We start from the raw sequence: 23782 nt of genomic DNA, 5'->3' as shown, positions 1-23782 counted from the left end.
AAAGAGATCTCATCCAATCCCAGGGAGAATACAAAACAGACTGTAAAGATTGGGAGAAGGGATCAATGGAGTAAGAGGTAATTGTGAGAGAGAGAGATAGAAAGTATGTTTTCACCAATGATGTCACCAAAAAAAAAATTAACAGAATGACTAAAACAAATAAAAGTTTACTGATTAGAAATGAGAGAGCTTTTTTTTTTTGTATCAGTCTCAGTGGCCAAGTACTGTTTCCTTTTCAACAAAGGAAAAGTAATCAGAATCTCCCAGGGAAGACTTAAAATAGCATCATAAATTCTGTGAAGCCACCTGAAATGAAATAGACACAACTCCAAGAACCTCTAGAATGGTCTAGAACAATCAAAGAAATTAGAGAAGACATAAAAGAAATCAGAAAGTCTAACCAGATAGATACCAAAGAAGTTAGAACAAAAGACAGACATACTCTATATTATCAACAGATTACTAGAGCTGGGGAGCGTGTGAGGAAGAGAGTTAACTTCAGAAGATTACCAGATTTCAAATTTTATTATAAAGCAGTAGTCATCAAAACTATTTGGTACTGATTAAAAACAGAAAAGTAAATTGAACAGTCTGGATAAGCAAGAAACAAACAAAAATAATTGAAAACTGAGTTATCAATTAATGGTGGATACTTCTGGTCAAGTCATTTACTTTTCCTGGGACTTTTTTTAATTGCAAAATAGAGATTCCTTCCTGTTTTAGATTTGTGATAACATGCCTCTATTTTGGACAAGAACTTCTGGGAAAACTGGAAAGTACTTTGGTAGAAATTAGGATTAGACTATTACCTTAATATGCCACAGTAAATTAAAAATGGATATATGACCTGAATATTAAAAAAAAAAAATCACACCATAAAATTTTTAGAAGAGAACAAGATGAGGTACCTTTCACAACTGTGGCTAAAGAGAGAATTAATCACCAAAACCAATGGCTTTTTTTTTCAATCTTCATCCTTCATGACCCCTCTGTAGTATTTGGCACTGTTGACTACCCTTTCCTCTTGAATACTCTCTTCTCTCTGGGTTTTTGTGATACTGCTCTCTCTTGTCTCTCCTCGTACCTGTCTCACTGTTCCTTTGCTGGATCATCATCCATATCCCACCCCCTAACTGTGGATGTATTGGGAAGTCTCTGTTCTGAGCCCTCTTCTCTCTATACACTCTCTTAGTGACCTCACTGGTTGCCATGGATTCAATTACCATCTATTCAGATGACTCACAGATCTATATATCCAACTCTAGTCTTTCTCTTGAGCTCCAGTCCCACATCTCCCAAAAGTCTATTGGGTATTTCAAGCTAGACATCTCAAATTCAACATGTTCAAAACAGAACTCCTCATCTTCCCAAAATTCATTCCTTGAAAACTTCCCTAGTGTGGTCAAGGCAACACCATCCTTACAACTTTAGTCATTCTTAAATTTTCAACCCACACAGGCATTCAGCAACCAAGTCTTGTCAATTCTACGTCAACAAAATCTTTTTCATCTGTTCCTTTTCTTCCACTCATACAACTACCACTATCATTCAGGTCTTCATCACCTCTCAGGTACATTATTGCAACAGCCTCCTAATTGGTTCCTCTAACCTTAAGTTCTCACCTTTTCAATTCACCCTCTACACAGCTGTCAAAGCTATATCCCTAAAGCAAAGGTCTTTCCAATAGTTAGTACTCTGCCCTCCAAGTTTAGCTTATATTTCCTTCACATAACATTGAGTATATTTCCACACTAAATTGTAAGCTCCTTGAGGGCAGGAACTATTTTTGCTTTCCTTTGTATTCTCTACACTTAAGGTGCCTGACATAGTATGCACTTTACAAAATGCTTGCTGAGTGAAAAGACTGAATGCAAGAAAAAGCATTTGTCTTAATATCTGTCAAACACAAGCTCTGAGAATACAAATACAAAAGTAAGAGCAGACCATGACCTTAAAAAAGATTACATTCTAATACTGAGAGATCACAAACACAGGAGAGCAGTGGTCAGTGAGGGGTGCTTTGGTCTGGAGAGTTACAAGGCTTGTCAGTGGGTGCATAAGCCAGTCTCACAGAAACAGTAAGGCTGATTCGGTCATGGTTTTGAAAGAGGAGACCAGGGAAAAGAAAAGGGGAACTCCCCTAAGGCATAAACTTCTGAGATAGAGTCTCAGAGTGGTGAGTGAGAAGATGACATAAGAGTAGGGATGAGGACTACTGTGCAAAGAGGGCATGAAGTTCAATTCTTCTCAAGTCTCCGGGCAGTCTGACAGGAAGCAAATTGCTAATGTTTTTTAAAAAAAATTCCTTGTGGGATACTTTTCTCTAATAGACCCAACCCAACCTTTATAAAATAACCTTAGAAGCACAACCTTGCTCTGATGATACCTTCTATTTTGACTTCCAAGAATACACTGAGATCATAAAAGATAAAAAAGACAATTGAGATAATAAAAATAAAGTCAATTACAACAGAATTAGAAAAATAGTAGAATGGTAATAAAATATCTGCATCAAACATCATAGATGTTTATTATACAAAATATACAGGGAAGTGACAAATATGATACCAAGAATTATTTCTTTGTTTATAAGTGGCCAAAGCATATAAAGCAGTTTTTAAAAGAACTGCAAACTATAAATGACTACATGAAAACATGATCCAAAGCATTAGTTGTCTGAGAAATTCACATTACAAATGAGTTTTTACCTCATTCCAAGAAAAATGAAAAATGTTGGAAGGATAGTGGGAATAAAAACACTGATATCTGATGATGGTGGAGCTTTGAAGTGATTACAATAATGATTCTTGATAATAATATAAATTACACAAGAAAAGTTACTAATTTATTTATACCCTTCGACCTGACAATACCATTATTGGAAACATAACCCAAGGAAATGAAAGATGAAAACAGATTTCATACATAGCAAAATCTTCATAGAATCACTATAACAGGTAGCAAAGAACTAAAAACATGGCAGTGTGTGAGTGTCTGTCAAATGGGAAATGTTTTTAAAAAACATAATATGCCAGGCAGCTAGGTGGTGCAGTGAATAGAGCACTGGCCCTGGAGTCAGGAGGACTTGAGTTCAAATCAGGCCCCAGACACTTAACAGAAGAACTAGCCACATGACCTTGGGCAAGTCACTTAATCCCAATTGCCCTCCCAAAAAACCCCCAAAACAAAAAAACCCAAAACCATAATACGTGAATATAATGTAACATTACTGGGGAATAAGAAATGACAAATTGAGGAATTAAGAGACTGAGAAATATAGTTAGAGCTGTATGAACTGATAACAGAAGGAAATAAGCAGAACCAAAAGAACAACATCACTCTGCCACCTTGAGAAAGAGGCAGGAAACTACTAGGATAGACCATGGTGGACAGACGTGTCAGAAGGCAGTTGATGTAAGGAATGCTACGGTTTAATTGTTTGCCTTTGTCTCCAGGAGTTCAATCTGGAGGTGTGTGTGTATCGCCATGGTCTAAGCAACATGGCTGTTGATGGGTTTTTTTCTCTTTTCATAACTGGCACCATGAAAGAGTACAGTTTCCTAGGCCAGAAGCAAACAATGAATGAGAAGAGTTCTAGATCTGAAGACAAAGAACTCAGATGAAGATGGGCTCTGCTTGCTTACTCCTTGTGTTACCCTTGGGCAAATCAGTTAACCTTTGGGGGACTAACTCTACACATTTGTAAAATGAAGAGGTTTGGCCTAGAAGATCTTTATGGTGCACTCCAATTGGAATGTATGACTGCCCAGTAAGACTTTCCTAAAAGGGGTATGTTTATCTCCATGGTATTCAGGGAAGCATGAAATAAGTGGGACCAATGTACAAAAGGCATCAATATAACATTTTTTAAAAAGTTCTTCAGCTTAAGACACAGAACTAGGCCTAGGTTCACAACAGGAGGCCAAGGTAGAAAATAGGAAGATAAAGATAACATCAAAGGAAAGCCAGATCAAAGAAAACTATTGACACCAGGCTTACAAAGTTCTAGCAAATTGAGAAGTGAGAATTTTACAACAGGGATCTTAGAAGTTTTTTTTAAAAGACATATACTTTCTCTTTAACAATATTTTTATATTACTATAACCACTTGGACATTAAAAATATTTAAGAATATCAAAATACTTAGGATATACTGATTAACATTAATCCTTCTCTTCTGCATTATTATTAATAGGTACTTTTTACAATATACCCCCTTCCTAATACAACCCATTAACCCTTAGGAAGATCAACAGTAAACACTAGATCTTCACATAGGTGGTCAAGCAGCATTTTCAAAGTCAAAAGCTACTCACAGAGAACTAAGAAGACTAAGAATGTAGGACAACTAATGCTCAAAATAGTCTGAAGTACAAAAGCAAGAGAAAAATGAAATATAATGTAATAAGTTTTTTGAGTGCAGACATTCATTCACTTTGATTTCTGTACTCCCAGGGCCTAGTAGTCTTTCACAGAGCAGACTTCTGATAAATAATTATAGAAAATTAAGAAATGGTCAAAGGACAGAAGAATATCATTCATGAACCAAAAACTTTTTACACATTCCCATTTGAGGAATAAACAGGTCATACTTCCTAGTGAACTCAGTAATTAAAAATCCCCCCCCAAAAGCAGGATTGCATAAAACAAATCAACTAAAGTGAAGTTTCTGCCTCTAAATACTGACTGAAAATGTTTTCAACCACTTAGTGATGAATGTTTGGTGCAAAGAAACTGTTTTTCTGGTATATGGTAAAGTTTGAAAACATGTTCCTAGAGTTGTAAAAGCCTAACTAACTGAAAGTGCTCAACAAAAATTACACTATTCATGGCCCTGCCCTTTAAGCTGTTACTGATGCCCAGGGCTTTATAGAATACTAACTTAATCACATGTCAAAGAAATAAGCTGACAACCAAGGACTAGGAAGCACAAGGGGAAAAAAATATACAAGGCTGCTGTGGGCAAATGAACAATTTGGCAAAATACAGTCTGGCTTTCCAATAAAGCATCAAAATCTGAAATGCTGCCAAAGGTGAAACACCAGTGTAATAAGAACACATAGTTTGATCTGGTGTTGCAACTCCCACATTCCCATTTTCAATTCAATTCCATAAACATTCATTAGGAATCTACTATGTTCAAAACTTTTTTTTTAAAGTGTTAAACAACATATTAAAACTAATACTGGTTATAATGACAACCAATATGGAGACTTAGTAATGCAATAATATACATAGCTACATAAAATTCATAAGCATCAATTTATTATGCAAATATGAAGTACTATATACTTTCTGAACAAGCCCAATGAATCTTTAACAGAAAAACTGTAAGAAAGGCAGTGTTGTATAGTGGATAAAAAAGCCAACTTTAGGGGCAGCTAGGTGGTGCACTGAATAGAGCACCGACCCTGGAATCAGGAGGACTTGAGTTCAAATCCGACCTCTGACACTTAATACAAAAACTAGCTGTGTGACCTTGGGCAAGTCCCTTAACCCCAACTGCCCCTCCAAAACAAAAGCAAAAAAATTTGGGGCGTCCAGGTAGCACAGCGGAGTAAGAGCACTGGTTCCAGGGTGGGGATGACCTGGGGATCAAATCTGGGCTCAGATACTTAGTATCACACCCAGAAATAACTGGCCATGTAACCTTGAGCAAGTTACTTAACCCCGATTGCTTAAAAAAAAAAAAAAAGCCAACTTCATATTTAGAAAGACCTAGGTTCAAATCAAACCTCTAAACAAGCCAGCTATATCTCTAAGACCATAAACTATAGAAGAGTTGTCATTCTGGATTGGTAAAAGGAGTTTCCTAACTTGTAGTTCCAGACACCAATGAAATCAAAAGCCATGCTCTCAAAAAGTTTATGTTGGGGGTGGGGACAGAAAAGGCCGAATACAACTAAGGAAATACAAAGTATATATAAAGTAATTTCCGTAACTTGGGGGAATCAGAAGTAGCACCTGAGCTGTGCTTTGTAGATAATATCTTAATAATTTTGAAGATAACATTAAGTCATAAAATAAATGAGTTCCTATTTACTACTTAGGGAGCAAGACCTTAGGAATGAACCTTAAGGCCAAAATATATAGGAAAAAGAAAAACACCAATAATTTTGCTAAGATGATAATTTTGGATTAAAACAGTATTTTGGTCAACATGCCTAGGTGAAATATGGGATAACTTGGGGAGAAAAGTACTATATCCTAACAAATAAACATGTACTTTAATAGATCTTTATATTGTGAACAGTCAATAAGGATATGGTACTCAACTATCACATCAACTCACATATTGGTAGAGAACAGGGCAGAGTTCTCCAACTCTGGTTGAATAAAAGCTACAGAATAATGGGACCAGTTAAGAAGGAAAATGCTGCACTAACAATCTTTTTTAAAAAAAGGCTATTCTAAAATTTTGAAACCAGGAAAATAAATGTATGCTGCCTTAAGGTCTATATATGGCTTTGCCAATTATCAGTGACATCTAAGGTTTTTTTTTTTGTACTTTAATTTCTCTTTTAAGGTTAGATTTAAATCAAATGACAATCCTAGAAAATGAAAGATGAAAACAGCCATAATTTTGGTGAGGAAAAATATATATAAACATAGGTTTTGAGGAGACCTGGCTGATGGCTATGGCCTATAAATGAGGTTTAAGAGGGGCAATATATATTTGTGATATCCTATATGTTTTCTTGGGCAGGTAGGTGTTGCAACTGATAGAGTAATAGGCCTGGGTCAAAAAGACTCACCTTCTTGAATTCAAATCTGGCCTCTTACTAGTCGTGTGACCCTGAGCAAGTCAGTTAATCCTGTTTGCCTCAGCTCCTCATCTGCAAAATGAGCTGGACAAGAAAATGGGAAACAACTCCAGTATCTTTACCAAGAAAACCCCAAATGGGCTCACAAAGAGTCCGACATGACTGAGAAACTACTGAACAACAAATATTTTTCTTTAATTTTATATATATATATATCTTTTTGGAGGGGCAGCTATGGTTAAGTGACTTGCCCAAGGTCACACGGGCTAGTAAGTATTAAGTGTCAGAGGTTGGATTTGAACTCAGGTCCTCCTGACTCCAGGGCCAGTGCTCTATTCACTGTGCCATCTTGCTACCCCTCATCTTTAATAATCTTAATAAGAAAAATTCACAATTATAAAACATTCCTTTAAATTTCAAAAACCCATAACCAATCTGTTTCCTCTATTAAAAAAAATAACTAGTGGAAAAAAACCTGGATTTGGAGTCAAAGGGCCTAGCTTCAACTTCTAACTCTGCTACCTACTAGAGAGATGATCTTAGATAAGTCACTTAACCTCTATGGGGCTCTAAGCTCCCTGCCAACTCTAAATCTAAGATGCTGACCTTAAGTTCCTTTAGAAGGAAGTACACTTTAGTTGTTATGTATTGGGTAAAAAGCACATACAAATTAAGACCTGTTCTTGGCATTCCTGTCCACCATTTAAGAAAAAAAAAAAAAATTGTTCCTATTAATCTCTTCAGATCAGATTTCAGATGAGCAATACAATAAATTTCAGTAACTATCGTCTAGTATTCTGTCAACCTTTCGGAAATCCTTTGCAAAATGATTTGTCATATACAAAGTACCTTTCTAAATTCTCATCACTAAAGTTTCCCAGGAAGAGTTATCAGTAAGTAACAAAGAATATAATATATCCCCCCCATACTTTATGCTTCTCTCTCACACACTTCACATAGTGGATTCAGAAGTTCTACCTCCACCTATTTTCACAGATTAGATCTTTAGCTTGATTCCTAGGGGTAAAAATCTACTCCCAGTTTCCCAAACAGTGTGACAACTCAGTGTTCTGTTCCATTCTGTTCCCATCCCCCATCCCTTTCTTGTATGCAAGTCTTTCTGTCTTTCAGCTCAGGGGGGAGGGGAAATATTTAGATGAATGAATCTAGTGACTTAACCCAGCAGCAAGTTCCAGAGGGAGGTGAGCTAGAGAAAAGAGGAAGGGAGAGAATTTTAAAAGGCTATTATTTCTGGGAGTACCCCATAACTTAGTGTCTCACTTTAGGTGTTCATATGACCAGGGAAAATAACCAGCCTTAGTGTCTCTTTCTACAATGAGACTGTGAAGGTGTAAAAAATTCAAACAGTCAGCTGATAAGTCCCCTCTGGGAAGGAAAAAAAAGGTTGCAAAGGAAAAGGAAAAAAAGGGATGGCTTCTTCATGCTCACACCCTTAAGTTCCCACAGAGCTAAGTACCCAAGAGAAGGCAGAAAAGGAATATGATACTGTCCACTTAGAAATTAAAATGGGTGGATGCTAGCCAGGCGCCCCACAACCTAGTAGTTATAGACTCTGCTCCTCCCTTCCTGCAGAGGGAAAGGCTGAAAGGGAAATGAGGTTTTAGACAGACTGTGTGCACATTTGTGAGTGATTGACTATGCAGTTCCCCTTCTTAGCCCCCTCCTCAGAATCAAACTGTCCCCTCCCAAAACAAGCAGATTTCAATACCTCATGAGGGGCAAAAAAAGATGAGAGAAACAGAGAAAGATAAAAACAACAGCCATGTTGCTTAGACCAACAACTACATCAATGAAAGAAGATACTCACAGAACTAGTACAGGTCAAAGGAATAAACATACACGCACGACTCCTTAAACTCAACTACTTATTTTTCATTTAATCATGTCAAAAGTAGCTTGCATTAGAGATGAAGAAAAGAGTATAAATTATGCCTATTTATTTAATTATAGGTTTAAAAAATGTGACATATGAAGCAAGATATTACATTTGGATTTCAAGGTGTAAAGTACCTCGAAGTCTAGTCCCACTGCTTCATAATTTTGTAGATAAGGAAACTAGAGTCCAGAGTAATTAAGTGGAATGCCACTGAATGACTTAAGTCATGTTTAAATCCAACAGAGGGCCTTTAAGCCTTTTAATATCATGACAGAAGAAAACTAAATTAATGTTTATGGCATCACATTGTTTCTGCGAGATTTTAATCGTAAAATGTATCCTTTATGTCAGTTTTTACAATAAAAATCTAACAGAAACATAAGAAACCAATTCAAGCCTCCAAATTAGAAAAATTTTGTGAAAAGACCAACTCCTTTCAAAAAGTGGGAATACTTTGTTAAATTTAGAGAGAATGCACAGGAATTCACATCAAAGTTATAAACACAGCAGGAAGAGTATCAAATCTACAGATACTCTTACAAAGGAAAAAATAACCTCATCTGTATTCACATACACAAATGGAAGAGAATATCGACTATACTATACCAATCCATTTTATACACGGGCAAAGTGAGACAAATTACAGGAAAAACCTGGAGAAGGGAGTATTCCCTAACACCATTGCCTTCAGTTTGTAAGGGGGGGGGGTGGTGAAGGAGAAGGCTGTCTAAGTGTTTTTGGCAGACTGTCGAAATCACACAAGGGTTAGTTCATCGCTAGCAAGGAATATACTCTGAAAGACATGTATATGGAGGAAAACATGGGGTCTGGAGCCACTCTTCATAAAAGGGGCTCCGAGGGGCACCGGAGCAGTTGAGAATGGTCCACCATTGGGCAGGGGTGGGAGTAATAAATCCACATTTCCCTTTACACACCGCGTTACCACACCCCCTTACAAACACAGGAAGGGATGAGGATGACCCACCGCCTTTCCCACTCAAGGTTACCCGTCGGCTCCATCCTTCTCAGACACGGGTGTATCAAGCCTCATCACATGTGCCCGCAAATACAGGGGGTCTCAGCACCTTCGCCCCCACCCTTTCATTCACCCGGGCGAGCAGTTGTCTGCTCGCGCCCACTCTCTCCCTTACACACCTTTCGGGGTGGGGGTGGGATGGGGTGGCGGGGATCACCCACCTGGCTCGGGCAGCTCCTCCCTCCCTTCCCAGCCAGCGGGGGCCGGGCCGGGGCCGGGCCTGGGGGGATCACCACACTTCGAGGGGCGCGGACGATCGGGCAGGCAGTATGTCGGGAAAGGACCGGGAAAGGGAAAGGGAAAGGGAAGGGAAGTAGGAGGGAAGGGAACTGAAGGGAAGGAGAGGGATCTTGGGATGCTGGACGCAGGGGGAGCCGCCTCCTTCTCCTCCTCCCGCAACGGCGGCTCCGGCAGCCAGAGTCCCCTGCCCTCTCACACACACTCCAGCTGCGCGCGCGCGCGCGCGCTCCCGCTCTCTCTCTCTCTCACACACACACACTCACGGGCGGTCTATAGCTCTCACACGAGGTCTCTCACACACACGCGCGCGCGCGCACACACACCAGAAATTCCGCCCTCCCCCTTTCACACACACCGCCTCTAGCACGTTCTTTCACTCACGATTCCCTCCCCCTTTCACACTCGCGCGCTCTCCTCTGTCTCACGCCCTCCTCCCTGACACCCCCCCACACGCACGCGCGCGTACACACTCGCACACAGACGCGCGCAGCCTTTCTCACACACGGAGCTCGCGACGCTGGCCGAGGCCTGCTCGTCAGCGAGCTCGCGAGCCGAGGTTTTACGCGCCACCCCGCGCGCGCACCGCGCGCATTTGTGTGTTTGGTGCTGTACGGGGAGGACGGCTTTCGGAAGGGCTGGAGGCGGCGAGAGAATGAGCAAACTGTCCGGCGCCGGCGGCTAGGGGGGCGGTGCTCAGAACACGGTCCCCGCGCCCTCCAGACCCCTCCTTCCGGTCTCAGCAAGGCCGGCGTGGAGCCCTCCGCGCACCGCCCCCCGCCCCCAGCCGAGCAGGGAAGGAGCGCGCGCCCCGGGGGGGGAGAATGGGAGCTAGAGAGTTCTCCGAGAGCGAGCCTCTCCCTCCGCCCCTAAACCGTCCCTCCCTCGGAAGGCGATGAGGGAAGGGGGGAAGCGCCCGCCGCCCGCCGCCCGCCGCCCTCGGAGGGGGGGGGCGCAAGAGAGAGGGGACCTCTCCGCTTTCTTTACCACTCCTACCCCCTCTTACATCCCCCATCCATCCTTCCCTCCCTCCCTCGCAGACACAAAGCTCGGCCGCCGCATTTCCCCACAGTCCCGAATTTCCACATACACCTCCACAATACACAGGCATCTCCCACTGAATTGCTTTCCTCCCACTCCCCTCCATCTTGATCCCTAATCAGAAAGAATGACATCATGATCCTGCCCACTAGAAAAGGGGTTTGAGGCTGGCTGCCTGGTGCTCTGGAATGAGGGATGAGCCTGGGAGGTTGAAAAGATCTGGGTTCGAATCCCGACCCCCCGTTTACCAGCTTTGTATTTACCTTGGGCAAGTCACCTAAAGTTCTGTGGACTCCCGTTTCCTCACATAAACTGAAAGGCTTGAGTGGAGAAGTTCAACTGCCTGTAATACTAGATCTGGGTTCAAAAGCAGCCTCCAAGGCTTAATTGTTTTGTAAATTTGTGCAAGTCACTTGTGACAGTGCGCCAGGCAACTCTAGTTGAGTCCCTGATAGTCCACCCTTGAAAGAGTTCCCTTCACTGAAAAAATGATAGGCGTAGACAAAAACAACACAACCTGTGCTCTTATCCTTAATGCAGCAGCAAGTATAGTTCTTGACCATATTAAAAAAAAAAAAACTTGTTAAAAACAAATCTAGGCAACAATACTTATTCTAAAAAGTACAATGCATTATACTACTACAATAATTAGTTGTTTTAAGTACAAGAAGTAACAGTAATGGCCCCTTTAAGGAGGTTTCCCTCCTCTTCGGGTTTAAGAAGCTTATTTTAGATTTAAAAAAAAAAGTCCTGCGTTCAGTCAAAATCATTTGAGCCCCTATTTAGGAAAAAAAATTTTTTTTAACATTTAGGCAGAAGTTGGGCTTTCTGCCTAACTCTACATTTATATCTATTTCTAGTAAATCCTTGGCCTTTTTGTGGTTGAGGTAAAATTCAATTTACTGGAAACATTTGGATAACAAAATAGAACATCATATTATAGTATCTGGGGATAGACAGGGATCAGGAGGAAAAGGTGTGCTGAAACCCCAGGCTTGCTCCTTCCTTGATGCTTCTAGCCCTTATAATCTCTGTCTAGTTTTTAATTGGCTTACTTTCATAGCTGCCCCTGTCACTTAAACAGTGGTTTTGATTGAAGGCCTGACTGAATCAAAGTTTTCTTATCTAACAAACTACTTTTAAGTGGGTGGTATGAACCAATCAATTTATACTTATATAGAAGCTTAGCTTCCTAGCAGATCTAATTATAGTTACAAGCTATTAAATTGTTTTAAGTTTGATTTTGTCACATAGCACTTGTGAATCTATTATGTTTAGTATTTCTTATTCCATACCTAATTCATATTATACATTGGATACCTCTTCTTTTGGGGAAAACTTGAGACTTGAGCCATAACCTGAGCTATAAGTATTTTTTTCTTAGGCTCCATGGGTGGGATTCAATGAGCTCCCTTCTTGTTAGAAGACAGTCTCTGAACCTAGTCCAGATAGCTTACATAGTACCTGAGCAAAAGAACCTTTTGGTGAAGAAGAGAATGGACACCACATCACTTAGAAATATAAAGAGAATAAATAAAAATAGATACAATATAAAGTAAGTAGGAATGGAAGACGTTAGCATTTGGGGACATCAAGAAAGACTTGATGTAGAAGGCACTGTGTGAGTTGTGCCTTGAATGAAGAGAGTGATTTTTGAAATGGAAATGAAGGGGAAGCACATTTCAAGCACAGGAGATGATGGCCAATGCTAATGCAAGGAAATGATGGATGATGTGTCCTGTGTAAGAAAAAAAAAATCAGAGAAGGCTAAATTCACTAGATTGCTGAGTGTGAGAAGGGAAGTAATCAGTTAAGTTGGGCACATATTGAAAAGAGCTTTAGAAAGGTAAATGGACAAGTTTATATGTTATCCTAGAGGTTGGAGTTTCTTGAGCCAGGGAATGACATAACCAGATCTTCATTTAAGGAATGTCATGTCAGCAGCTAGGTGCGTAGGAGATAGGTAGGGGCAATTATAGTAATCTCAGGCAAAGATAACAAGGACCTGAACTGAAGAAGTCTGAGTACAAGGAAAGGGTTAGATATAAGTGATGCTGTGGGGGTAGAAAGAGCAAGGTTTGGCAACTGACTGGCTACCTGAGGTGAGACAGAGTGAAGAGTTGAGAATAATACCAATGTTATGAATGTAGGAGTCTGAAGGAATGGTGGTACCCTCCATATGTACCATCCAAGGAACTGGGTAGTAGGGATGGATTTAGGGGAAAATAATAAGTTCCATATTGGGAAATGTTGAGTTTGAGATGTCTTTGGGATACAATGTAAAAAGTCCAATAAGCATTTGAAAATTTAGAACTGGAAATTAGGAGAGAGACTAGAGCTGTGTATATAATCTGTGAGTCATCTACCTAGAGATGATAACTAAACTTATGGGAGCTGATGAAGTGATCAAAAGAGGGCATGATAAAAAGAGAAGATCCAGGACCGAGCTTTGGGGAATGCCCACAATTAGGAGGTATGATACGGATGAGGAGCCAAAAGAAGTGACTAAAGAGCAATGAGGTAGAAGGAGAAATAACATCATGAAAACAGAGAGAAGAGTGTCCAAGAGAAAAGGGCGGTCAATAGTGTCAAATGCATCAGATTAAGAAGAAGAAAGATGGAGAAAAGTATCAGATTTGGTAATTAAGAGTTGGGGACAGTAGTTTCAGCTGAGTTGTAAATTCTGAAGCCAGATTATGTAAAGTTCAAAAGAATGAGTGAAAGGAAAGAAAATGGAGGTAATCAGAATCAGAATACAACTTTTTCTACTTTAGAATGAGAAAGGGAGGAGAAATTCGGGATGAAAACTTGAGAGGATAGCAGGGTCTAGTGAAGGGTTTTCTCAAGCATGGGAGATATCCAGGTTGTGTTTGAAGACAACAGAAACAAATCAACAGATTTTGTTCAGCTGTTTTTCAGTCATGTTTAAATCTTAAACATGGGTTTCTTGTGGCAGAAATACTACAGTGGTTTGCCATTTCTCCAGCTCATTTTACAGATAAGGAAACTGAGGTAAACAGAGTGAAAAGACTTATGCAGTCACACAGCCAGTAAATGTTTTTTTGGCCAGATTTGAACTCATGACGATGAGTTCACTTCACCACCAGATGTCTAATCAATAGATAGAGAACAGTAAAAGATAGAGAGGGGGTGGTTAAATGATTGAGGTTGCAATTTACTAGAGAAGATGGGAGGGAATGTGATCAAGGATACATGTAGGATTGACCTTGGCAAGTAGAGAGGCTATCAGAGATTGGAGAGAGAAAGAATTTGGTGGGAATTGATGTCAAGGGGATTTTGAGATGAAAAAAAGGAGAGGCAATAGCAAATGGCTTGAGCTTTTAAAGTATAAAATGAGGTCCTTAGCTGAGAGAGTAGGGAGGAGAATATGTGGGAGGCCTGAGGAGAGAAGAGGTTTGGAACAGAATCTGTGAGGAATAAGATAGGATATGAATTAAGGTATAATAAAAAAGATAATTTTACTATAGTGGGGACCCAGTTGAAGTGGGATAATGTGAATATATAATGTAACCAGTTAGCTTCCTCCAGCTATATTTGGCAATTTGTGAGTAGGAATGGAGAAAGCAGATAGTAGGAACTGTCTAGGCCTGGAGTTGGGCAAGGGATGAGTAGGGTTAGGACAGTGGGGAGAGGGATTTGAGAGTAGATGACAAAGTGGAACTCAACTGGTGATGCAGATCACAACCAACTTATACTAAACCATCCTTGGCAACTCTTGCCCATGTCCCATAAAATCAACACATGTTCCCTGCTTTTTCTTGACATTGTGAGTATACCAATGGAAGACTAAGACCATATGCCTTTTCAACCTGATCTCTCCCTTGCTCTTGCCATGTAAACCAAATCAACTTTTTCACTGGTATGTTTCCCCGATGATAATTTTATTCCAGTTCTTCAAAGTTCCTTATATGTTATATGTTGCAGTCCACTCATACCCACCATAACCTTGAGTGCCCTCTGAGAATAATTTTTAAATCGGAGATGGTAGTTTTTGTTAACTTGATGTCATATAAAACTGTTGAGGGGCCAAGGTAAGCCAGTCCAGTCATGGGTAGAATCTGGACCAGGATTCCCCTGGATCCCACTCCCCACTTGGTCTAATTATGGCTCAGGGTGTTGGCTCACCATCTTTCCATAGCTAGCAAGGAAACAGGGTGTGATTACGGAGAAGTGACCCCCAAAGATTGCACAACCTCCAATAATTAAGTACAAGCTGGTTAATCATCTTTTCCAGGAGAAAACCGGATGCAACTGTCTTGGTTATAAAAACCCTAGCCCCAAGACACATAAATGGACTACCCAGATAGTTCCTGCCTGGCTCAATTTGTCTTTTCATTTGCCACACCCTTGCATTTGGGCTCACCCCCTCGGTGCAGGCATCATTCACTGCTGGAAACCCTGGTGGGGTGAGAGGAGCTTTTAAGGGATGTTTTTGGTCTGCTGTGTCTATAACAAGATAGCCTCAGTAGCTGACATCCATAGCTTGACTTTTGGATTATATATGGTAACTGTGGGAATCAGTACATGATAGTTCTACTAGCACAAGATAGTCCTGTGTATCTTGTTCTTGTAATACGGAGAAATAGTTTCCCTAACTGGGGCCTGTGTGTGGGGAGAGGCAGGTAATGTGGTTTCTCAGAGACTATCTGCTAAAGTATGTGAAGCCCTAGGCCTCAGTTAGCTGACTTTGGGGGAAAAAGGAAACTCTGGAAATCCCCTTGTCACCCCACCTGCCAAATAAGGGAATGTTAACACAACAGCCAATCAATTTAAAAGATTACATGAGGAAGGGGAGGGTTTCAGTTTTCCAGTGGTTTTCGGCTATATAACCCAGTTTTGGCTTCTGTATACTGTCCTCCTCTCTCTGGATTTCTTTTCCAGTGACTGGACTGCGGCTTCTCGAGAGATTCTAATAAAACTTTCTACCTTCACTTTGAGAGGTCTCCGAGTAGTCAATTTGGGTTAGGGTCTCTGTACCCCACACAGGCCCATTTGTGAGTTATTGCCAGAGATAGGGTCTTTGGGCTGGGAGTGATATGGTACTAGGGATAGGGTGCAAGCACCCCACCAGTTCCAAATTACTTTCCAGAATTTAGAATTAGTTTCTAATCTACCAATAGCCTTAGAGCCAATTTCTGGGTAATTCATAATTTATTAATTAGGCTAGCAAATGATCAATAAGTTGATGGTCAATGGTAAAAAGTAACCAAAGACAAAACCATGTAGATCCCTGAAGGTTTAAATACCTTTGTTAAAGGAGGGAACCCTGTCAGGTGAAAATCAACTCTAATTAATGAACATAATGAGGGGGTGGACATTTTAATGAGGAGGTGGGCTAAAAGTCTTTGGGTCCTCTGGCTGAGAACCACTACTAGAGAGCCTCAGCTCACTCAGGCTGTCAAAGGGATACATCTCCACCCAGACCACTCAAATTGACCAATAGTGGGGTTTCTAGGACTTGAGCCTATTGCTTTTAGGGCAGGAATTCACCTAGATAAGATTCTATTTACATTTTAATTAGAAGTAAGCTCTTCTTGTTGGGTGGAGTCCTGCCCAAGATTGAGGAGTAAATTTCCTGAGGATTAGTCCAATACCACCATCAGCCCCTTCCTTTAGAGACTGACTAACCTACAAAGACTGGTCCCTGAATGAGGAACTAGGAAGTGATGGGGGACGGGATCCCAATAGGTTCAGCAGGAATTATGATCTTATCTAAGACCGGAAGACCTGCAATGTCATCTGGAAAGAATTCAAGGTCTCAGGCTTAATTGGAGTGAGAGTTGTAGAAGTTTATTGTTACACTTCCATGAGAATCGGGCAAGAGTCCTTTAGGGGACCTGCAAGTGAGAGGGGTACATGCTTTTACCTTTAAAGGGTAGGGCCGCCACCGCCAGGGCCGACCAGACGGGAGGGGCCCCATCGCACAGACAAAGGCCAGAGCTGACCAAGAGGAGCACGAACAGAGTTTAGACAAGATCTGGGCCAGGTCGTTAAGGAGACAAAAGGCAAGGACAAAGGAGGGCGTGGGCCAGGCCCAGAAGAAATCAAGAGATCAAGCAAGAACAAAGGGGTCACAGGGCGCTGCCCAGGTGGAGCTAGGGATAGAGAGAAGGGGCAAACCCAAAGGGCGGGAAAGGACAAATCGTAGCCACAACTTAACAAAAAGTGCAGTTACAAAGTCACAGACTGGTTTTACAAGTTGGTTTCACAAATTGATCTAGACCCCAGGTACCCCATCAGAAGGATGCTCTATGAAGTAGTTCTTTGGCAGTTTGATTGATACAGCATTGAATAAATTAATTTAGGTATCATTTTTTTATTTTATTGACTTGGACTACTTATGAGCAATTAATATTTCTCCAGTTATTTAGATCTATATTTGTGTGAAGAATGTTTTGTAATTGTGTTCATATAGTTCCTGAGTGTCTTGACAGACAGATTTCCAAGTATTTTATAGTTAAAATAACTATGCCTCATCAAAAGGGAAGATTCAATCAGAGTTCAAGGGGGTTCCCAGAGCCTGTACCTCATCACTGTCCATAGTTATTTTAAATGGAATTTCTCTTTCATTCCCTTCCTGCTGATTTTTTGGGTAATATATAGAAATGATGATTGTATAGGTTTATTTTATATATCCTTCAACTTTGCTGAAGTTGTCAATTGTTTTGATTGATTTTTAAAATTGATTCTAGTGTTCTACAAGTCATGATTTTATGTCTTCTTATTTTACTTATTCCTTCAGTTTTTTTCTTGTCTTATTACTATAGCTAACATTTTTGGTACAATATTGAATAATAATGGGAATAATGGAGATCTTTGTTTCACCCCTTATCTTATTCTTATCCCCATTCCAAATGCTTATTCTTGGTTTCACAAGAAGCTACTTTATCATTTTAAGGAAAGTCCCATAAAAATGTGGAATGCTTTATGAATTTGCATGTCATTGCAGGGGCCATGCTAATTCTTTTCTGATAGTTCCAGTTTTAGTATATATGTTGCCAAAGTGAGCACTGAAATAACACTTCTGAAAAGCTGTGTGTTCTCTACTAAAGTCCTCTTTGATGAAGTCCTTGATGCATGTATAGATAGATGATCATCATAAAATTTTTACATAGATGTGTTGAAGTTAGGGGTCCATAAAATGTAGAGGTATAGGATTAGGGGTGCTCCAGACCCCAAAATATCAACACGGCAGGTCCTGCCAAATGAATTCAACTAAAATCTTCTCTCAGCCAAAGAAAAGCAAAGTTTATTAAAGATTCACCATAATGGGTAGACTCTTAAGGAGCCTTGGTATCAGTGACACTCATATTGAACAAGCAGGCCAGAATAATCTGACGCAGTGTAAGTCTGTGCTAGACAATTGTCCAGCCTTCCCTCTCCTGGAGGCAAGCTGGGGACTTATATACAGAAAGGTTGTAGGAAGAATCTAGAGGAAAAGTTTGGGAAGGGTCTTCAGGTGAAGTCAAATGAGGTCAGATGAGAGATTAAGGGTAGGAAGTAGCTGGAGGCTACCTGGAGATGAGACAATGGAGGACTAGGCTAGTTTAAGGGTGTATAGATATTTTGGAAGGATCTAGGGTGGAGACTAGCTGGACAATGGAGGGCTAGGCTAATAACAGAGATTTGGGCCCAGCTATAATGAAAGGTTTATGGTCTCAGGCAAATGCTTCATCAAATGGGAAGATTCAATCAGAGTTCTAGGGGATTCCCAGAGCCTGTACCTCATCAGATGCAAAAGTAGGTATATAAGTATGTAGTTATTGATATATGTATTAATGCATATATATGTATATGTGTATGTGTATCTGGCTTTATTTTATTGGAAAGATCCAAGATTTTTTTCCACACTTTTGGTACCTTCCTCTTTAAGAATCCTTGTAAATTCATCCTTTCACGTAATTCACAATAGAGTTGACCAAAGCACAGATGTCTTCTATGCATACTTGGTCTAACCTGATTGCTTTTCCTGTCTTTGACCTCTTTAGTGCCATTTCTACCCCATCATCTGACCATAAATGTGGAGGCTCTAATAGCCTTGATGGTGAGTAAAGTTTGTAATAAGAATCCTTATAGATCTCTTCCATTTTTCTTTTATTTGTTCTTCCATTTTCATATTTAAATGTCCTTGATATGACTTTGCTTAATTGGATCACTGGCCATGATGGGATACAGGCTCTGAGAAACCCCTTGAACTCTGATTAAATCTTCCCATTAGATGAGGCATTTGCCAGAGTCCATAAGCCTTTCATTATAGCTAGGCCCAAATCTCTTACTCTTACCAGCCTAGCCCTCCATTGTCCATCTACTTCCCATCCTAGATCCTATCAAAATATCTACATACAAATCTGTTACCCTTAAACTAGCCTAGCCTTCCATTGTCTGTCATCTCCAGGTAGCCTTCAGCTATTTCCCACCCTTAATCTCATTACTGGAGTCTGACCTTATTTGTCTCCGCCTCAAGACCTGTATCAGCAATGCCATATTCACAATGCCTATAGAGATTACAAATATGCTGATATAATTATCCATTACAAAATACGTCATGTTTGCCATATGAGGAAATAAACTAGAAAATTTATTAAGATACCAAAAGACTGAGTCCCAAAACCAGAAAGTGAAAGCCATCAGAGTAGTTATGACATTGGCACAGGTAGATAAAGTAGAAAGCACCCACATTTTCAATCTTTAAAACAGAACAGGCTACCTCAGGCAAAGGTCCTCCTCTCCTCACGCACAGCAACCACCCAGCGTCCTGGAAGCGAGCTCCCAGCAGCTCCGGCCCCTGGCAGTCCTCAGCAGGAGTCCTTAGCAGAAAGTCCTTAGCAGTCCTAACTCAAAAAGGGCTTCGCGCTGCCACTGCCTCTGCTGCTGCCGCCGTCACCACCACCGCCAGCCAACGCAGGAACGCTAGCTTGGCTTCCGCTTCCTCTTGCTCCGCCCCTTCCTGCTACATCAGCAAGTCCAACGGGGCATGGAAGATCTTTAAATCCCATAACCCTTACAAGACCCTCCCCAAACTCCTCCTCTAGACCACCCCTAGATTCCTCCCACAGTCTTTCTGTATATTAGATGCATCTTGCCTCCATGAAGGTGCAGAGAATTGAATCTAGTACAGACTCATTCTGGCCCTTGTCCAGTACAATTGTCACAGATACTTAGGCTCCTTAAGAGTCTACCCATTAAGAGGAATCTTTAATAAATTTAACTTTACTTGGGCAGAGAGAAGACTTGAGTCAAATTCATTCGGCAGGATCCTGTGTGTTGATATTTTGGGGTCTCATGTACCACTAATCTAAACCTTAAACCTTCTTTAAACTGATTTTATTCTACATCACTTCTCTTTTTTAAGAGGTAATCCTATTCCTAATCTTTTATCACTATTATCTACATCAGAAACAAGTTAGATCCTATCTGTTAAAATATAATGTTTTTAATTTTTGCTCATCATTTTCAACTCCTACTTAATCATTTTTAAGGAAAATATTTATAATGTATAGCCATGAGATTCCTGTATAATGTACAAGTCTTTGGCCTCTCATTCCTTTTTTCCTGATCCAGGTTTTCTGTTGTATATGTCACCATCCTCACTTATTCCCATCTTCATATTGATGTCACCAAGTATCAAAGAATTTGTTGATTTAATGTGAATAGCTTTGTCAAGTTCTTTGTAGAATTTTTCTATCTCTCCATTCTCATAAGCTACATATTTTTTATTGTGTGGTTTTTGTCTTTGCAAATTCTGATCATGAACATACAAATGAAAGATGACCAAATGTCCTGTAAAATAATGTTTCTTGTTGCCTTTGGGTACATGATAAAATCAATTTTGCCAGTTCCTTTATTTGCTTCTCCATGGAGAAACTATAAGCCATCCTTCTGACGAGGGGGGTTATAAGGGTTATGGGATTTAAAGATCTCCCATGCCCCATGGACGTGCTGACATAGCAGAGCAAGAGAAAGTGAAAAGCCGAGCTAACGGTCCTGCGGTTGGCAGTTGGCGGCGGTTGCCTTTTTTTTTTTTTTTTTGAGTTAGGACTCTTGCTGAGGACTGCCAGGGGCCGGAGCTGCTGGGAGCGTGCTTCCAGGACGCTGGGTGGTTGCTGTGAGTGGGGAGAGGAGGACCTTTGCCTGAGGTAGCCTGTTCTGTTTTAAAGGCTTGAAAATGTGGGTGCTTTCTACTTTATCTACCTGTGCCAATATCATAACTACTCTGATGGCTTTCACTTTCTGGTTTTGGGACTCAGTCTTTTGGTATCTTAATAAATTTTCTAGTTTATTTCCCCAAATGGCAAACCTGACGTATTTTGTGATGGATAATTATATCAGCATATTTGTAATCTCTATAGGCATTGTGAATATGGCATTGCTGATACAGGGGTGATAGGTGTCAGAGTCCCTGCTGTGCAGTCTGGAAGGAATTCACAAGGCCCAAGCAATCTTTTAAGTCAGGATTGTAAAAGTTTATTGTTATGCTTTATATCGAGCAGGAGGTCTTAGGGAACCTGCAAACTTAAAGAAGTCATAGGTATAGTTTATAAAGAGTTACAATAGTAAATCAGATGCCAATTATGCTAACTAGGTGAGTAAGGATGGCATTAGGGAGGAGTTAAGAAGTGGTCAGTGCTTAAAGGAACATGCACTTTTATTATCAACTTCGCAGGTGTGTTGCCCATAATTCACTGGGAAATAGCCCAAGGAGGGGCTACCTGGAGGTGTGGTTTTAAGCTGGAAACATCACTAAGTCAGCTGGCGGTCAGTTCTGACTGAGAAGTGCCTGGTCTGCCACCCGTCAGTGTCATGTTTGACAAGATGAATGTTGGGAACTAAGGCTAACGGGAATTCAGGATGTGTATAATTGGCTGGAGTTAAATTACAGACAGGGCATTGAAGGATTCATAGGTGCAGCTGGCCAATATACTAAGGGGAGATAAACAGTTCACAAGTTGTTGCTAGGCAGAGTGCTGGCAGGGGGAAGGGGCAGAGTTAATGCTCTGAGGCTGGGGGGGGTGTGGAAATGTGATTTTACAAACTGGTTTTACAAACTGATGTTACAAACAGACACCCCAAGTACCCCATCACTTCCATTTAGTTGTACCTTCCTCCTTTATTCATTTAGTTTGGGTTATAGCAAGAATATCAAGACTCATAATAAGATTTTGCTCTTCCAGTAGTATATCTATTAGTTAGTCACTGGATGAGGATCTTACATTTAGAGCCATGGTAAAGTTCATAGACAGTCTAAAAAATTGTCTTTTTAGTATTCCCTCTCTACTTTTTTTTTCTATCTTCTACACTATTTTTCTGCCACTCTGACTACTTTACTACAGAAATACAAGGAGGTCTCACAGGGCTGAGTATCATTTTTATTTTACTTTCTTTTATGGGTTGCCATGGCCAGAGGAATTTGTCTCTTAGTGGCCAGTCTACTGTTGATTAGCCTCTCTGTATTTGGTGACCATATTCAAAACTTTCCCTGCATGGTACTGATGGGGTATAGGCTCTGGGAACCCCTTGAATCTTCCCATTTGATCTGGCATTTCTCAGAGGCCAAAAGCCTTCCAATATTTTTTTTTGCTTTTTGGAGGGCAATTGGGGATAAGTGACTTGCCCAAGGTCACACGGCTATTTTGTGTGTGTGTGTGTGTGTTAAGTGTCTGAGGCCGGATCCAAACCCAGGTCCTCCTGACTCCTAGCACCCCAAGCCTTCCATTATTAATATGAGTGAATCTCAGTTACCCTTAACCTAGCCTAACTCTCCATTGTCTATTATCTGCAGGTAGCCTTCAGTTACCTCCCACCCTAGATCCTATCAAAATATCTATGACCAGGGGCAGCTAGGTGTGGCAGTGAATAGAGCACCAGCCCTGGAGTCAGGAGGACCTGAGTTCAAATTGGAACTCAGACAACACAAAAATTGGCCATGTGACCTTGGGCAAGTCATTTAACCCCAATTGCCCTGCCCCCTCCAAAAAAGGCAAAAAAAAAATATCTATGACCAAATCTATTGCCCTTAAACTAGCCAACCCTCCATTGTCTGTTACCTCAGGATTGCCTCCCCACTGTTTCCCACCCTTGATCCCATCAAAATCTCATTCTCTTTGTTCCTAGATTCTAACCTCAGTCCCATCAAGATCCTCCTTAGACTCCTCCTCAAGACCCTCCCCAAATGCCTCCTCTAGATCACCCCTAGATCCCTTTCACAATCTTTCTGTATATAAGATCCATCTTGCCTCCATGGAGGTGCTCAGATTCAATCTAGCTGTGATTCAATCTGGTCACTTATCAATACAAGTTCACAAATACTTAGCCTCCTTAAGAGTCTACCCAATATGGGGATGAATCTTTAACACATTTTGCCTCACTTTGGCTGAGAGAAGGCTTGAGTTGAATTCATTTGGCAGGACCAGGCAAGTCAGTATTTTGGGGTCCCAAGTGATGAGGTATGGGCTCTGGGAGCCCCCTCTAGCTCTCCTTGAGTTCTTGAGGTACAGGTTCTGGGAACCATCCCTTGAACTCTGATTAAATTGTCTCGTTTGATGAGGCATTTGCCTGACGCAATAAGCCTTACTTTGTGGCTGAGCCCAAGTCTCTGTTACTAGACTTCTCACCCTTGAGCCTATCAAAATATCAATTCACCCTTGAACTGGCCTAGGTAGTTTCCAGGTGGCCTCTCACCCTTAATCACTCATTGACCTCATTAACTCCTCCTGAAGACCCTCCCCAGACTCCTCCTCTAGACCACCCCTAGATTCCTCCCACAACCTTCTGTATATAAGACCTCAT

At 40.8% G+C, this 23782-nt stretch overlaps 1 protein-coding gene and 1 non-coding gene across 6 annotated transcripts in view; both read right to left on the bottom strand.

The window, feature by feature from the left end:
* RIMKLB (ribosomal modification protein rimK like family member B) overlaps window positions 1-10403 on the bottom strand; it is a 96685-nt gene extending 86282 nt beyond the window's left edge. For all 5 annotated transcript variants that reach the window (XM_069106096.1, XM_069106098.1, XM_069106100.1 and 2 more), the window contains exon 1: window positions 9859-10403. The gene's annotated coding sequence lies outside the window, so the exon portion shown is untranslated. The remainder of the gene's footprint in view (window positions 1-9858) is intronic.
* Window positions 10404-17905: 7502 nt separating this feature from the next.
* Window positions 17906-18007, bottom strand: LOC138175681 (U6 spliceosomal RNA). Its single transcript, XR_011172066.1, has one exon. It is a non-coding gene; the product is annotated as a U6 spliceosomal RNA (small nuclear RNA).
* Between the last annotated feature and the right edge of the window lie 5775 nt (window positions 18008-23782).

This window comes from Petaurus breviceps, unplaced genomic scaffold (genome assembly GCF_028583685.1).
Source record: "Petaurus breviceps papuanus isolate PSGF00001 unplaced genomic scaffold, PetGlider_PUasm1.0 78, whole genome shotgun sequence".
Classification (NCBI taxonomy): Eukaryota; Metazoa; Chordata; class Mammalia; order Diprotodontia; family Petauridae; genus Petaurus; species Petaurus breviceps.
Note: the sequence above shows the minus strand (reverse complement) of the source record. Positions and strands in the feature narration are given on the sequence as shown.